Source organism: Oryx dammah, unplaced genomic scaffold (genome assembly GCF_014754425.2).
Source record: "Oryx dammah isolate SB20612 unplaced genomic scaffold, SCBI_Odam_1.1 HiC_scaffold_23, whole genome shotgun sequence".
Classification (NCBI taxonomy): domain Eukaryota; kingdom Metazoa; phylum Chordata; class Mammalia; order Artiodactyla; family Bovidae; genus Oryx; species Oryx dammah.
In genome coordinates this window covers 45,564,175-45,582,815 of record NW_024070207.1, presented here as the reverse complement: position 1 = coordinate 45,582,815, position 18,641 = coordinate 45,564,175, and positions in this window count along the sequence as shown.

The following is an 18,641-nucleotide window of genomic DNA, read 5'->3' as shown; positions in this document are numbered from 1 at the left end:
AAAGCAGAGACATTACTTTGCCAACAAAGGTCTGTCTAGTTAAGGCTATGGTTTTTCTAGTAGTCATGTATGGATGTGAGAGTTGGACTATAAAAAAAGCTGAGTGCAGAAGAATTGATGCTTTTGAACTGTGGTATTGCAGAAGACTCTTGATAGTCCCTTGGACTGCAAGGAGATCCAACCAGTCCATCCTAAAGGAGATCAGTCCTGGGTGTTCATTGAAAGGTCTGATCTTGAGGCTGAAACTCCAATACTTTGGCCACCTGATGTGAAGAGTTGACTCATTTGAAAAGACCCTGATGTTGGGAAAGATTAAAAGCAGGAGGAGAAGGGGATGACAGAGGATGAGATGGTTGGATGGTATCACCGACTTAATGGACATGAGTTTGGGTAGGCTCCGATAGTTGGTGATGGACAAGGAAGCCTGACGTGCTGTGGTTTATGGAGTCATAAAGAGTCGGACACAACTGAGCGACTGAACTGAACTGAACTGAACCGAACTGAACCGAACTGAGACCACACAAAAATATCCTATGAAAATAAAACTATACAGAAATACCTCATATAAATAGAAATATAAAACTTCAAAAATATTAGCAAACAAAATCCAGCAATATATAAAAATAATAATACACACGACCAAATGGGATTTGTCCTATGAAATAAATGTTGATTTAATATCTGAAAACAAATTAATGCAATACATCATATCAGTATAATAAAGAACACAAGGCATAGCACCATGTCAAGAGATGCAGAAAAAATATTTGACCTAAACAACATCTGTGTCTGGTCTTTTCTTTGTAAGTGGTTTAGGGATTAGAATTCTATCATATGTTATAGGTCTCTTCAGATTTTATATTTCTTCTTGTGTCAGATTCAATGCTTTCATATCTTTTTAAGAATTCACTAATTACACCCAAATATTCTAGTTGGTTTTCATAAAGGTTTTCACAGTATTCTTTTATAATCCTTTTTATTTCTGTAAGGATGTAGTGATACCTTCTCTTTCAGCACTGATTTTGGTAATGTGTGCCTGTTATGTTTAGTTTTATGTGTAACTTTGTCTGGGCCACAGTGCTCATATATATATATATATATATAGTCAAATATTTTTTGGGGCATTTCTGAAAAACGGTTTTCTTGGAAGACATTAATTTTGAAAGTGGCAAACTTTGAGTAAAACAAGTTACCCTCTAAAATGTATGTGTAACTTACCAAATCAGTTGAAAATTCTAACAGTGAAAAGTTTCATCTCCCCCAAGCAAAAAGGAGTTCTGACTGCAGCTTACCTTTGAACTTGAACTTTAACTCCTCCCTAGGTCTCTAGCCTGATGGCCTATCTTGCAAATTTTAGACTTGAACCTTCACAATAATGTGAGATAATTCTTGGGGAAAAAGGAAGAAATTAAAAAAAAAAAATTGGTTTTCAAAGAACAGATTTCAAGTACTAGTTTCTAAAGAACCAAATTATTGTGTTGCTAATTTTTATTTTCTCTTTCTTAATTTCTGCTATAACCTTTATTAATTCCCCTTTTTTCCTGCTTGATTTGTGCTTAGTTTGTTCTTCTTTTACTAATTTCTTAAGGTATGAGCTTAGGTTAATTGATTTGAGATCTCTCTTTTTTTCTAATACAGCCATTACAGCACTGTTCAGATGCTTTAAATTTGTCATGTAATTTAATTTTCACTGCATCTATGGGATATTCATATTATCATAACCATTTTACAGATGAGGAAACATGAGAGCAGAGAAAGTTGTTGGTTACATGGCTAGTTACCAGTAAGACCAGAATTTGATCATAAATAGGATTGATCACACATTTTTTTCTTTCTTTTTATAAATTGAGATATAGTTGATTTTATTGAATCAGTTCCATGTACTAAACAGTATGTCCTAGTTTATCTATTATATATATAAAATTGTGCATCTGTTAAACCTCGATTCCCAGTTTATCTCTCCCTGCTTTCCACTTTGGCAGCAAGAAGTTTACTTTTTGTATCTGTGAGTCTATTTCTGTTTTGTAAATAAATTAATTTGTATCATTTTTTTTTTAGGTTCCACATATAAGTAATGAAGGAGGAAACAGACATAACAGGCTCCATTTTGAAAGGAGGACTGCATCTTGGGCCTGATTGGACTTTGAGCTATATGCCCAGTATCTATGGATACAACATACCAATTGGAAAACCAGGCCCCCCAGATGGAAGAGCCCCAGGGCCCATACTTAGATTCTCCATTGCCTAAAAGAATACTCTAATTATCTGTGTAACCAAATAGAATCATAAATTCTATTATGCTTAGTGGGGTATACCACAGGCCTATTGATAATTGTCCACTGTTAACTACTTAGGTTTAAGGCATATGAATTATGGGTTAACTTTGATTGTATCTTTCTTTTCCTTTGTTCAGATTAGTTTCAAGGAATTTGGGGAGGTGGGTTTGAGCAAGTACACTTAGGGTATATAAGGTTTTCACAAAAACTGGTCGGGGTCCTTGGCTAAGAGGAGACTCTGCCTTGGGCCCGCCAGTGTAATAAACTGCACTCCACTATCTGCATTGTCCTTCTGAGTGAGTTTGTCTCCCGGAATGCGTGGCTACAACATTTGGTGCATTGGCCAGGAAACTCCCCACTTTGAAGAGACAAGTCCCATTTGGGACTACTCCGAGGCCTTGTGGCTTGAATCTTCTAGAGGGGGGAAGGTGCCTCACCCTTCTGGAAGGATTCTGCTTCTGAATGCCTGGACTTTTCACGTTAGCAGGTAGTGAATGGCAGCAGGGGAACTGAGTGCTCAGGTGGGGAGGAACCCACCCAGCAGGGTGGAAGAGGGGGCCTGATCACCCCCCCGGGAGGGACTAGAAGGGGCACGGACCCACAGGGGCCTGGAATAGGCAGGCAGCAGCGATTGCTTGGTACACAGGTTGATGAGTGTGCTACAGTTTAGGAAGGAAATTTGTGAAGGTCATTTAGGAGGTGTGTCCACGCTGTCTCAGGGAAAATTGTTACCAGCGATCGCCAGGGGATTTTTAGAATAGGAAACTGGTCCTTGTATGCTCTGCTCGTATTCTGCCCTCCCCCAGGAGGTGTCCCGTCTGCTGTGAAATTCTTGACCCCCTTGGAACTGTTAGGCTAGAAGGAAGAGGATACATAAGTGAGTATGAATTGGCTTTCCCAGAGATGGCCTGGGACATGGTATATTTAACTCATCTGTGTTTTCATCTGCACCTGATCAAACCCACCAAGGCAGAACGGACTTTAAGGGAGAAACAGTCTTGGACCATGTGGTTTCTGGTTCAGCTGTGCTGACTGACAGGTGAAGGCACGCCGATCCCCCTTCTCTCTTTGGGATCTGGCAGATAAGGCTGTTCTCACCCCAGTTAGGAACGAGGCAGAATGACTAAGTGTCATTGAGTGGAAATATCAGAAGTACATAGGGTACTGAGAACTTCATAGACAGAAGGAAAAGGAAAAGTAGAAGAAGGTCTGAGAAGGTAAGCAAGATGGGAAGAAGTGAATCTAAGACAACTGTATTGGAGTGCATGATTAAAATTTTTAAGAAGGGATTAGGAGGAGACTATGGGGTGAAGATGAAGCCGAACCACCTCCACGTACTTTGTGAGGTCGAATGACCCCCTATGGGAGTAGGATGGCCACCAGAGAACACCATGAACTTAAAAATAGTGGAAGCAGTCTATACAGTAGGAGAGCCGGGACACCTGGATCAATATCCATATATTGACTCATGGCTAGGGTTAGCTCAAGCCCTCCTACTTGGACAAGCTTCTGTATCCAGAATGGAAAGGGAAAAATATTAATGGCACGAAAATTGACTGATGATAAAAAAGGAAATTCTACAGGATTTGGACGGGTTGACCTGACCCCTCCTCCATACTGGATAATGATGCTCCTGCCTCAGTGCTCCACTAGAATCGGAGGCCATATTAATGCCCAATCCAGGGCCAAGTGAAGTCCTGCAGCAGCCGCTGCTCCTCTGCCAGCTCTTCCCGAGGTCGCAGAGCCGCCACCTCAGCGGGCTCTGATCCCGGTGACAGAAGCCTCTGGCCAGCACTTCCAGGATCCGGCTCCAGCCGAACCACCCAAGCTATACCCATCTCTCCTGGTGAGTACTGACAAGAAGGGGAGGGAAACGTTGGAATTAAGCAGACTGCGCTCTGCCAGAGAGCTGGAGGGAATGAAAGAGAACAGACAAGAGATTTGCAATGCTAGCTGCTGCTCTGGGAAAGTCTATCTCGGGCCCTCCGGAAAACCTCTTCTGCCCCAGGGACAGAACAGTCCTTCAACCGGTCGCAAGGGAGGCCCCGGGCCCTGTTACAGCCAAACCAGTGTGCCTAGTGCTGAGCTTTTGGCCACTGGAAGAATGAATGCCCTAAGGCAAGGAAGGAAGAGGAAGCTCCCACAGTTGTGTGGCTCGCTGACTTGGAAATTAAATAGGGCTGCCGGGGCTCAGAGATATCAGGTCCCTGAGAGTCCATGGTAAAATTAAAAGTGGGGGACCAAAACATTGACTTCATGGTGAATACAGGAACAGAACTGTTGGTAGTAACAAACCTGTGGCACCACTGTCCAAAAAGACTACTGCTGTAACTGGGGTATTGGGAGAAGACATGATTAAATCATTCTGCCAGCCCAAAAAATGTCAGATGGGGGGGCACCAAGTGATTCATGAATTCCTCTACATTCCTGAGTGCCCAGTACCTCTGTTGGGAAGAGACTTGCTCTCCAAACTAGGAGCACAAGTGACTTTCTCCCCTGAGGAGAGGCCCAGCTTCCGCATGGACACTATGACTTATTTGCTCTCTCTCTCAATATCACCCCAAGATGAGTGGAGGTTGCATGAGCCTCTGAAGGAACAACCAGATGGGCTGGAAGAGCATGAGAGAGAGCTAACTCAATTATTCCCTGAGGTCTGGGCGGAAGACAAACCCCCCTTTCCCCAGGCTGGCTAGACATCAAGCCCCAGTGATAATAGAACTCAAACCAGGTACCATCCCGGTTAGAAAGCACCAGTATCCGCTACCGATAGAGGCCTGGGCCAGCATACTGCCCCACATCAATAGATTGAAACAAGCGGGCATTCTAGTAGAGTGCCAGTTGGCTTGGAATATGCTGCAACCAGGCTACTGTGACTTTACACCCCACTGTTCCAAACCCCTATACCTTACTTAGCCTCCTCCCACACAGATCTGAAAGGAAGAGGTAAGGTAGCTGGGGTTTGTTTTAAAGAAGGACACAAGGTTCCAGACCCTAGTTGGATCCTATATATTGATGGCATTAGCCTGATAAAACAAGGACAATGGCTGTCAGGTTAGCCAAACGGAAGGGGCCATCAAGACTGAAAAGGGATGGTGGGAATTGCCAAGTGGCAAATTATTGGTACCGGAGGAGCTGGTACACACTCTGGTAAGCCAAACACACCAAGCGACCCACCTAGGCCATGCTGCCTGCTCACAGGTTAATGCTGCCTCTTGGGTATTCAGACAAAAACCTCCGGGTATTCAGATGAAAGGCACGCTGCCCTTTGAACACCTGGGAGTGGACTTTACTGAAATGAAACCTCACTGACACTACCGTTACCTGCTGGTCATGGTATGTACATTCTCGGGATGGGTAGAAGCTTTTCATACCCGGACTGAAAGAGCATCAGAAGTAGCCCAGTGCCTGCTTAGGGAAATAGTTCCCAGATGTGGACTTCCTACCAGCATTGGTTCAGACAATGGCCAGGCTTCTGTAGCTGATTTAGTACAACAAGTAAGCAAAACTTTAAACATGAAATGGAAACTGCACACTGCATATAGGCCCAGAGTTCTAAGATGATGGAATGAACCAACCAGACATTAAAGAGACTCTCCAAGTGGATCATAGAGAGTGACTGCTCCTGGGTGGACTTGCTTCTGACAGCTCTGCTGTCAGGATGACCCCACAGTCCCAAGGCTGTTCTCCTTACGAAATTGTGAATGGGAGGCCCCCTCCCATAATAAAACAGGTGTCAAAAAATTTGCCTCAGGTAAGAGGGAATAGGATTTCACAGCAGATGGAACTGGGTAAGGTAATAAATCAGGTAACTAAGTTTGTACAAGAAAGGGTGCCATTCCACCTTGGGGAACAGATTCACAAATTTGTGCCCAGGGATCAAGTATGGGTCAAGGATTGGAAACACAACTCCTTGGCACCACATTGGAAGGGTCCATATATTGTTGTTCTAACCACTCTGATGGCAGTTAAAGTTGCAGGTCACACTCCCTGGATCCTCCACATGAGGGTGAAGAGAGCATACCACGCAGACCCAGAGGACACCGAGTGGACTATACAAAAGGACCCCACTGATCCCCGTGAAACCAAGTTCATCTTAAAGAAGAAAAAAAGGTGAAGCTCTACAATCAACTGCTGCTACAAGGACTTGCTGGTATCATCTTGAGACTACCATAGTTTCAGCACAAGGAGGGACCTGTAATATAATTAATGTTGAATGTTTTGTATATATTCCTGATCTATCTGGCAATATATCAGCCACCCTAGGTGACATGAAAGGTCAGTAAAAAGCTAGGCCTGATGATGATCTTTTTTTTTGGACTTCGGTCCTACCTTGCATGAAGGGTGATTGGTGGAAAACTATATTTACCATTGTTATAGTTGCCTTGATAGTTCTGCTTTGTGGATCCTGCATTTTACAATGTATTATGAACTTTGTAACCCAGAGGTTGGTGTCGTTCTCCCAAATTGGCAGTCAGAGAGCCAGGGTGCAATATATTTCTATGAGTGATGCTCATACTATGAGTTAAGAGCATCAAGAGGGGGGAATGAAGAAGGAAGCAGACATAACAGGCTCCATTTTGAAAGCAGGACTGCATCTTGGGCCTGATTGGACTTTGAGCTATATGCCCAGTATCTATGGAAACAACATACCAACTGGAAAACCAGGTCCCCCAGATGAAAGAGCCCCAGGGCCCATACTTAGATTCTCCATTGCCTAAAAGAATACTCTAATTATCTGTGTAACCAAATAGAATCATAAATTCTATTATGCTTAGTGGGGTATGACCACAGGCCTATTGATAATTGTCCACTGTTAACTACCTAGGCTTAAGGCATATGAATCATGGGTTAACTTTGATTGTATTTTTCTCTTCCTTTGTTCAGACTAGTTTCAAGGAATTTGGGGAGGTGGGTTTGAGCAAGTACACTTAGGGTATATAAGGTTTTCACAAAAACTAGTCAGGGTCTTTGGCTAAGAGGAGACTCTGCCTCTCCCTAAGAGGGCCCGCCAGTGTAATAAACTGCACTCCACTATCTGCATTGTCCTTCTGAGTGAGTTTGTTTCCTGGAATGCGTGGCTACAACAGTAATATCATATCATAGTTGTCTTTCTCTGTCTGGCTTACTTCACTTAGTATGATAATCTCTAGGTCCATCCATGTTGCTGCAAATAGTATTATTTCATTCATTTTTTATGATTGAGTAGCATTACATTGTATACATCTTTATCTAATCCTCTGTTGATGGGCATTTAGGTTGTTTCCATGTCTTGGCTGTGGTAAATAATGCTACTATGAACATTGGGATGCATGTATCTTTTTTAATTAGAGATTTCCTTTTCTAGATATATACCCAGCAGAGGGATTGCTGGATCATATGGTAACTCTATTTTTATTTTATTTTATTTTTTTAAGGAAACTCCATACTACTTTCCATAGTGGCTGCACAAATTTTCATTTCCATCAACAATATAATAGGGTTCTGAAAGGCTGTTGTTGAATCACGCAAAGACACCGGGATTCTTGGCCCCCAGAGGGGAAGAATTCAATCTGGGGCCAGAGACGAGGCTTGATCACTCAGAGCTTTTGTGTGATAAAGTTTTATTAAAGTATAAAGGAGATAGAGAAAGCTTCTGACATAGGCGTCAGAAGGGAGCAGAAAGAGTACCCCCGGGCTAGTCTTCAGCTGGATGTTATATAGTCACTAGCAGTCTGTTAATGAAAGAAAGAAAGTGAAAGTGAAGTCGCTCAGTCGTGTCCAACTCTGCGACCCCATGGACACCAGGCTCCTCCGTCCATGGGATTTTCTAGGCAAGAGTACTGGAGTGGGTTACCATTTCCTTCTCCAGGGAACTTCCCGACCCAGGGATCGAACCTTGGTCTCCCACATTGTAGACAGACGCTTTCCATCTGAGCCACCAGTGAAGTCTAATGAAAGAAAGAAATGTCTTAAAACTCAGAATGGCACCAGGCCCCTCACCCATAAGATGCATTTTGGGATAATCTTGGCACCAAATGGTTCATCCTGGGCCATAAAATGATTAACTTGAATCTGGAAGAAGGGCAGATAACCCTAAAAATAGTTTCATTTACATAGATTAGAGGAACAATATCTGAGTATAACATACTGGTTTATCAAGTAGGTTCTGAGCCAAGAGGCGGAACTGACTTGAAGACAGAGTTTGGGGTAAATGCATAGTACATTAGCATAGCTTAAGACAAACATTTCCATAAGAAAAAGGCATTGGTTATCTCTAGGTTTGAGAATTGTTAACTTCAGGTGAAACCAGGTGTCACTATGGCAACACAGTATTGTAAGAGAAACCTCCTTTTAAATTTGTATAGAGAAGGACAAAATATCACTAGTTTGTTTCCTCCTGCTGCTTAAGAGAGATAAAAATGTCTGACACTTGCAGGCTATTTCCTTCCTTTGGAGACCCCTGGCTTCCTGCCTGTTACTTTCTCCATTCCCCATGAATGTTTTTTTCAAATAAAAAATTATATCTCACAGAGCACTTTTATCCTTATAAAAGCTTAATACATCAACAACAAAATAACTGACACATTTACTCATTCTATAAGTTTCTCAAAAGTAACACAACATAGCAATAATTTAATGAGAGTCATGTGTTTAACCCACAAATCTGTTAATTTTTAAAGGTCAGCTCATAGAAAATAAGTATCAGTAGAGATATATTTACTTGGTACATATTTCCCTCAAGCACAACCAATTTTGTCAATATATAATTCTCGTATTGGAAATATGACTGGAGCTGAAATGATGGAATATGCAAACTTCCATTCAGCAAAACGAAAGTTTAATATTGACGTATAAGACTTTAAAGATAACTTATATTTCACACCAAAGCATTTTGAAAAGTTTGTTTTATTTTGGGGATTTTTTTTTTTCTATCCATCATTAACTGTTCTCAATTATCACCATAAACACAGTTGTACACAACCAAAATCTGTATGCAAGTTTTGTCCTCAAAAGAGAATAAACTTTTCAGTTTCAGTTTAATTTAGTTCTTTACTTCTCTCTATATCAAATTATAAGTACATTTACAAAATGTCTTTGGCACTAAATGTTAACTTTGGAAAATTGTTTTCTAAGAATTCCTACAAATCATCACTTTACAATATTCACTGCTAAATTAAACTAAAGTATGAAAAAGCACCTCAAACTACCTTTTTATATTACTCAACATGCTGATACAGAAAGCTTCCAGTGGAAATATCAATCAAGAAAATATTGCATCACTCAACATATACTATGACCTAAAATGAGCACAAATGTTAGCACATTAAAAACATGTTCAATACAATTTAAAATTAAAAGCGTGTTCAATTATACTAGGAGGATATTCTCAAAAATTTCCTGGAAAGCTAACTCTTATGCTGGGCCATGCTGGCATTAGCTTATATTACTTCTAAATAAATTCCTCATTAATGCAAATACAATGTAGGCTAAAATAATCTGAAGAAATTATCTGAGAGGCTGCTTAATAAAATGGAGACTGAAACATGAATGGGAAATTAAAAGAAAAGGTATATTAAAAAAAACATTTATTTATTTATTTTTGGCTGTGCTAAGTCTTCATTGGGGCACACAGGCATTCTCCAGTTTTGGTGAGCAGGGGCTACTCTCTAGTTGTGCTGCATGAGCTTCTTATTGCAGTAGCTTCTCTTGTTGCAGAGCACAGGCTCTAGGCATACAGGCTTAGTTGTCCTGTGGCATGTGGAATCTTCCCAGACCAGGAATCAAACCCATGTCCCCTGCCTTGGCAGGCAGCCTTCAGTGAATAGGGTGAGATGGAGTTGAAGGAAGCTTCATGTTCCCAATACTTTAAATTAATTATCCTGGTGTTATTCCAGTATCACCCTTCTGCCCTATGTTCCTATCTGGTATTTTGTAGGTTCTGGCATCCGGTCCCATCACTTCATGGGAAATAGATGGGGAAACAGTGGAAACAGTGTCAGACTATTTTTTGGGCTCCAAAATCACTGCAGATGGTGATTGCAGCCATGAAATTAAAAGACGCTTACTCCTTGGAAGAAAAGTTATGATCAAACCTAGATAGCATATTGAAAAGCAGGGACATTACTATGCCAACTAAGGTCCGTTTAGTCAAGGCTATGGTTTTTCCTGTGGTCATGTATGGATGTGAGAGTTGGACTGTGAAGAAAGCTGAGCACCAAAGAATTGATGCTTTTGAACTGTGGTGTTGGAGAAGACTCTTGAGAGTCCCTTGGACTGCAAGGAGATCCAACCAGTCCATTCTGAAGGAGATCAGCCCTGGGATTTCTTTGGAAGAAATGATGCTGAAGCTGAAACTCCAGCACTTTGGCCACCTCATGAGAAGAGTTGACTCATTGGAAAAGACTCTGATGCTGGGAGGGATTGTGGGCAGGAGGAGAAGGGGATGACAGAGGATGAGATGGCTTGATGGCATCACTGACTCGGTGGACGTGAGTCTGAGTGAACTCCAGGAGATGGTGATGGACAGGGAGGCCTGGCGTGCTGTGATTCATTGCGTCGCAAAGAGTCAGACACGACTGAGTGGCTGAACTGAACTGAGGCCTTTCAGACATTCTTTAGGAAAGATGAGCTTTTTCTCTGGCTCAGTGTTGCTATAATTGGACAGTAGATAGCCAATAAATTTATTCAAGTATGAAGTAACACAAAAAAGTAGCCAGCCACTGATAAAGAAATATTTGTGTTGTCTAAATTGGCTGACGGCAAGTCATTCTAATGTGCAGAGCTGAAAAACGTCTTCCTGCTTAGCAGTGTATGTTTTCCAGGCTAATGGTCCGACCCCTGTGGAGTGGCAGACTGCATGCAGGGGTTGTGAATTCATGCATCAGACTCATATTACTCTTCCAACCATATTCCTCTAATCCCATGGTCTTTAAAAAGTGTCTAATGTAAAAAGCTGAAACTTATATATGTTCTGTTACTCTACCCACTATGTCAACTAGACAGACACTTGCTATCATTCATTTACATGCTAAAGTCTATTCATGAATATGGTGCTGCATTCCTCTATGCCTCTAAAAAGGCAGGTGCAATAATTTCCTGAACATGGATTTACTTTCAAAACTATAAATGAGCGAGAAGAGGCAATAATTTAATCAACTCCACAATGCATGTGTCAAACCAATCTGGCTTTTACAAGTGAAGTCAAAATGACTTTCGTTGCCACCTAGAGCAATCAAAGGGAAAATTTAAGACTTTTAGTCTAATAAATTGAGAACACTTCATTATATAGCCACCACTCTAGAATACAAAAGGTGTTTTAGAGATCTTTATCAAATCTAAGAGTATAAATTGTGGGGGTTCATTTCCAGATCTGTCAGAGATTCACAGTGTGAAGTGGAAGAAGTCATTTTCATGGAAGTAATTTAAGTCTTTATTTATATTCCCAGGGCATGATACCTTGAAAGGAGAATCTACCTGTGAAATATGTTAAGCATAGAGGGAATTTCAGAGGCCAGAAATGACAAGGAATGTATGTCCTCCTTGAAAAAAGATGACATGTGTACCAACCCCTCTTCTGACATTTCCATCATGAATGCATCCCTACTAGGGATATGGGTTATTTAGTATTTTCAGCTCTGGAATGTTGTTTTCAAAATGTGTAACTTAGAGTGCTATAGGTAACTTAGAACAATGAGAACAAAACATCCATAATCCTATAGAATGACCCAACTACTATTACAGTCTCTGTTTATCTTTCATTAGTTTTCATTGTGGGCTTCCTAGGTGGCTCAGTGGTAGAGAATTCACCTGCCAATGCAGGAGACACAGGTTTGATCCTTGGGTCATGAAGATACCCTGGAGAAGAAAATGACAACCCACTGAAGTATTTTGACCTGGGATATCCCATGGACAGAGGAGCCTAGTGGGCTACAGTCCATGGGATCTCAGAGTCAGACACAACTGAGTGACTTAGCACACATGCACAGTTTTCATTGTTATACATATTTTGCAAAGCTCTACTCATACTGTATCCACAATATTGTGTCATGCCTTCATCATTTATAACAAGTATTTCAATTTTCTTATCTTCATAATTACAATTTATAATTTTAATAACTGCATAATAGTCAATAAAGTCATGGCATCACGTATGAACACTTCCTGTACATATGAACACTTTTGTCCATATATGGACATTTCTATGTATGAAAATTACCACTTTTTGACCCATTTCGAGATTACTATGTTTCTGTTGAAATAGCAGACCCAAGCACCAAAACACAACTAGGGTCTATAAACAATTAGCAATACCTATATTCATACAATTTGAAGTTTCCCAGCAACACCTATCACATGAAACACATTTAGTTTTGTTAGCAGCCAAAATAAATAAATAATACTTCCTCTTGGGTCAAAAATTTTCTGTCATCTTAAACAGACGGTTCAGCTAAGGTCTTTCATACTGAATTTGAAACATAAGACCCTCTCATGAGAATGTCTCTGGACTTTCATGAGCCAGTAAATGTATTAACACCAGTGTCTGTCTTCAAGGTGATCACATCCCACTGGAAAATTTCAAATAGCTGTGAAAAGAAGAGAGGCAAAAAGCAAAGGAGAAAAGGAAAGATATAAGTATCTGAATGCAGAGTTCCAAAGAATAGCAAGAAGAGATAAGAAAGCCTTCTTCAGCAATCAGTGCAAAGGAATAGAAGAAAACAACAGAATGGGAAAGACTAGAGATCTCTTCAAGAAAATTAGAGATACCAAGGGAAGATTTCATGCAAAGATGGGCTCGATAAAGAACAGAAATGGTCTGGACCTAACAGAAGCAGAAGATATTAAGAAGAGGTGGCAAGAAACACAGAAGAACTGTACAGAAAAGATCTTCATGACCTGGATAATCATGATGGTGTGATCACTCATCTAGAGCCAGACATCTTGGAAAATGAAGTCAAGTGGGCCTTAGAAAGCATCACTACTAACAAAGCTAGTGGAGGTGATGGAATTCCAGTTGAGCTGTTTCAAATCCTGAAAGATGATGCTGTGAAAGTGCTGCACTCAATATGCCAGCAAATTTGGAAAACTCAGCAGTGGCCACAGGACTGGAAAAGGTCAGTTTTCATTCCAATCCCAAAGAAAGGTAATGCCAAAGAATGCTCAAACTACCACACAATTGCACTCATCTCACATGCTAGTAACGTAATCCTCAAAATTCTCCAAACCAGGCTTCAGCAATATGTGAACCGTGAACTCCCTGATGTTCAAGCTGGTTTTAGAAAAGGCAGAGGAACCAGAGATCAAATTGCCAACATCCTATGGATCATGGAAAAAGCAAGAGAGTTCCAGAAAAACATCTCTTTCTGCTTTATTGACTATGCCAAAGCCTTTGACTGTGTGGATCACAACAAACTGTGGAAAATTCTGAAAGAGATGGGAATACCAGACCACCTAAACTGCCTCTTGAGAAATCTGTATGCAAGTCAGGAAGCAACAGTTAGAACTGGACATGGAACAACAGACTGGTTTCAAATAAGAAAGGGAGTACGTCCAGGCTGTATATTGTCACCCTGCTTATTTAACTTATATGCAGAGTACATCATGAGAAACGCTGGGCTGGAAGAAGCACAAGCTGGTATCAAGATTGCTGGGAGAAAGATCAATAACCTCAGATATGCAGATGACACCACCCTTATGGCAGAAAGTGAAGAGGAATTGAAAAGCCTCTTGATGAAAGTGAAAAAGTTGGCTTAAAGCTCAACATTCAGAAAACGAAGATCATGGCATCTGTTCCCATCACTTCATGGGAAATAGATGGGGAAACAGTAGAAACAGTGTCAGACTTTATTTTTCTGGGCTCCAAAATCACTGCAGATGGTGACTGCAGCCATGAAATTAAAAGACGCTTACTCCTTGGAAGAAAAGTTATGACCAACCTAGATATTATATTGAAAAACAGAGACATTACTTTACCGACTAAGGTCCGTCTAGTCAAGGCTATGGTTTTTCCCGTGGTCATGTATGGATGTCAGAGTTGGACTGTGAAGAAGGCTGAGAACCGAAGAATTGATGCTTTTGAACTGTGGTGTTGGAGAAGACTCTTGAGAGTCCCTTGGACTGCAAGGAAATCCAACCATTCCATTCTAAAGGAGATCAACCCTGGGATTTCTTTGGAAGGAATGATGCTAAAGCTGAAACTCCAGTACTTTGGCCACCTCATGCGAAGAGTTGACTCATTGGAAAAGACTCTGATGCTGGGAGGGATTGAGGGCAGGAGGAGAAGGGGACGACCCAGGATGAGATGGCTGGATGGCATCATGGACTCGATGGATGTGAGTCTGAGTGAGCTCAGTGAGATGGTGATGGTCAGGGAGGCCTGGCATGCTGCGATTCATGGGGTCGCAAAGAGTCGGACACGACTGAGCAGCTGAACTGAACTGAACTGAACTGAACTAGAAAGCTAGCAAAGGAGACCGAAAAAGAATGGTGTTATCTTGGAAGCCAGGAATGGAGCTTTGATAAGAGAACGTTCATCAGTGACAGATGCCCCAGTGAGGTCACCTAAAAGGAAAAACAATTAGCACCAGTCAGTGAATAAATATTTATTCAATGTTTACTTTGTGCTAGACATAATTTAGGATTGAGTGCATTGCAGTGAACAAAGCTAAGTCTCTGCCCTCAAGAAACTTATACTCTAATGGGGGACAAAAGAAAATAAACATGTAAACAAACACAGAAAATGACTTATGGTACTAAGGGCTATGAAGAAAATAAATTGAGGATGTATTGAGATTTAGTTCAAGTGTTCAGGAGAGGTTTCTCTAAAAAGACACAATTTGTTTTGAGACCTAAAAGATCTTAAAGGCAATTCTGGATTCAATAATTAGGAAGTCTTTGGTGATTTTTCAAAGTACAGTTTCAGTCAAATGGTAAATAGAGAAGTCAGAAAGCTTTAAGGGAGTTGATGTTTAATGGGTACAAAATTTCAGCTATGCAAGATGAGTAAGTTCTAGAACTCTGCTCTACAACATAGTGTCCATACTTAACAATATGAGATTATGTACTTAAAATTTTTTTAAGAGGGTAGATCTCATTTAATTATTCTTACTGCAAACACACTAACAAAGAAAAGAAAAGGAACCAAGGAAATTTATCAAAGGTATTGATATCTCAGTTGTGATGATATCATAAGGATATACATATGTCTAAACCAATCAAATCATACACATTAAGTATGTTCACTTCTTTGTATATCAGTTATATCTCAATAAACCTTATTATAAAGAAATCTATTCTCAAAGAAATAAAAACAAAGACAAGAAGTTTCACCCTTGAAGGGGAGGGTGGAGTAAATGGATATTTATGGTTGCTGATGCTGCTTCTTTTAAAATTTTTATTCAAGATTGAACTTATTTATAATCTCTGATGAAGTAACCAGTAAAAAAGGCAGATGCTGAAAATAGGAAAAAAATAAATAAATAAATAAAGCTTGGTCCATTATCAAGTCCCTTGAATAGAAATATTTATTCATTAAACATTTATTAAGTATTATTATTTGTTTTGTTTTTATTCTTGTGCAACTTTTAATGTGACAATCACACTAAATATGTGACTGCCTGCTGACTCATTTTTCAGGGAGATTTCTGATCATATATTAAGCTGAATTGCAGCCAGGATGGGTGAAGTGGAAAAAAAAAATGCTACACATACCACTTCAATATGGTGAATTGGTGGAGAGAGGTACTCTCTGCCATTTGGAGACATTCAAAACATTATTTCTATGAAATTCTTAAAATAGAGATGCCAAATTTATGAAATATTCTTAAGAAGTCTGAATGAAATTTGCCACATAGAAAAATTCTGAGCAAAATGTAATCATACATTTTTTCAATATCATATTCTTTGACAAAAATTTTAAGTCTTATGCTACGTGTAAATTTCTCTTTTTTAAATCACTTTTTATGGTGATAGTTTTATAAAAATATGCTACGTGTAAATTTCTCTTTTTTAAATCACTTTTTATGGTGATAGTTTTATAAAAATATTTTCTTGAAAATGAAATAAAATGCTACAACCTGTGGTCACTCCCTACTTAGCTTATCATTTGTTGTATTATAAAGTCAAAGTTAATTAGCAAAGATTATACTATAGTTATTCATTTTCTCAGAAGTCAAAGATTTTCTTCCTGTAGTGGCTTTGATTCTAAGAATGAATACTTGCCAGGTAAAGTATTTCTTGATTGTTAAACATCACTGGTGCTTTGACCAACTTCACTTTAACCTCTCAACGTCCCTGCCAATCATTTAACAACTGGAGAAGAAGTTGCCCCACACAAACGCTTTAGTAAGAATAGCTCACACAAAATGAGGTGCTTAATAATCCCTGTGTAGGTTGCACAATCTTCACAATTTTTCACAATGCATGTTCTGACAAGATGAACACGTGCATCAAAGTTTTGAGCAAGTTAAATTATTTTTATAGTTTTGAGGAGATTCATACAAATGAAGATTTCTCAATTTTGCCATTATTGACATTTTGGGCAGCATGATTCTTTGTTGTGGAAAGCTCTCCTTTGTACTATAGGATCATTAGTAACAGTCCTGGCCTCTACTCATTAGAGGCCAAGAGCATCTTCCCCCAACACCCATTATGCCAACCAACAATTTGTCTAGACATTGACAAACGGCCCCAGTTAAGAAGCACTAGGTCAAAGAAACACATTAATGCTCTAGAGAAGATAGTTCTAGAAACATTAAAATGTTAACATAGTATTTGTTTTAAAACAAATGCACATAATTCATTTTTACCAAATAAATTTATAGAATATGTCAGAAATATGTTTTACTTAGAAAATGGATATACTTAGTCCTACAGGAGAAAAAAATACACAACTCCTACCCTTTAATTATGAAATAGATTTATTAAATTCTCTTTAAAATATAAATGTTAATATAGAGCATATTCATAGCTACTTGAGAAACTCACATTAGAGCTCCCCAGAAATATAAGCTGTGTAGTTTAATTTCCATCTACAGTAGCAATATTATCCCATGATTCAATCAAGCCATGTGCATGACTGCCCTACAAGGCCCATAGATTTGAAAACTCAGATTCACAATGTAAACAATCTGAATATTTCTCTGTCAATATCACAACAAACCTGTATAAAGCCATCAAGCTAGGTAGCAGTAAACTATTCACAGGCAACTCATTTGGGCTCTTGAGGACTCAGGAAGCAAGTGATACTTATAGGGGATTGATTACTCTAAGAATGACTTATTACTAATTGTCAGGGTCCAAGGAGTGTGTATGTCTTGCCAGCTGAATAAAGACATCTAGCTATGAATCCTCAGCTACTCATTATGCATTCTACCCAACTTCAGTTCAGTTAAGTTCAGTCCCGCAGTCGTGTCCGACTATTTGCGACCCCATGAATCGCAGCACGCCAGGCCTCCCTGTCCATCACCATCTCCTGGAGTTCACTCAGACTCCTGTCCATTGAGTCAGTGATGCCATCCAGCCATCTCATCCTTGGTCATCCCTTTCTCCTCCTGCCCCCAATCCCTCCCAGCATCAGAGTCTTTTCCAATGAGTCAACTCTTCACATGAGGTGGCCAAAGTACTGGAGTTTCAGCTTTAGCATCATTCCTTCCAAAGAAATCCCAGACTTGATCTCCTTCAGAATGGACTGGTTGGATCTCCTTGCAGTCCAAGGGACTCTCAAGAGTCTTCTCCAACACCACAGTTCAAAAGCATCAATTCTTCGGTGCTCAGCTTTCTTCACAATCCAACTCTCACATCCATACATGACTACTGGAAAAACCATTGCCTGGACTAGATGGACCTTTGTTGGAAGGTAATGTCTCTGCTTTTCAATATGCTATCTAGGTTGGTCATAACTTTTCTTCCAAGGAGTAAGCGTCTTTTAATTTCATGGCTGCAATCACCATCTGCAGTGATTTTGGAGCCCAGAAAAATAAAGTCTGACACTGTTTCCACTGTTTCCCCATCTATTTCCCATGAAGTGATGGGACCAGATGCCATGATCTTCGTTTTCTGAATGTTGAGCTTTAAGCCAACTTTTTCACTCTCCACTTTCACGTTCATCAAGAGGCTTTTTAGTTCCTTTAGTTCACTTTCTGCCATAAGGGTGGTGTCATCTGCATATCTGAGGTTATTGATCTTTCTCCCAGCAATCTTGATACCAGCTTGTGCTTCTTCCAGCCCAGCGTTTCTCATGATGCACTCTGCATATAAGTTAAATAAGCAGGGTGACAATATACAGCCTTGACGTACTCCTTTTCCTATTTGGAACCAGTGAGTTGTTCCATGTCCAGGTCTTCCTGACCTGCATATAGGATTCTCAAGAGGCAGGTTAGGTGGTCTGGT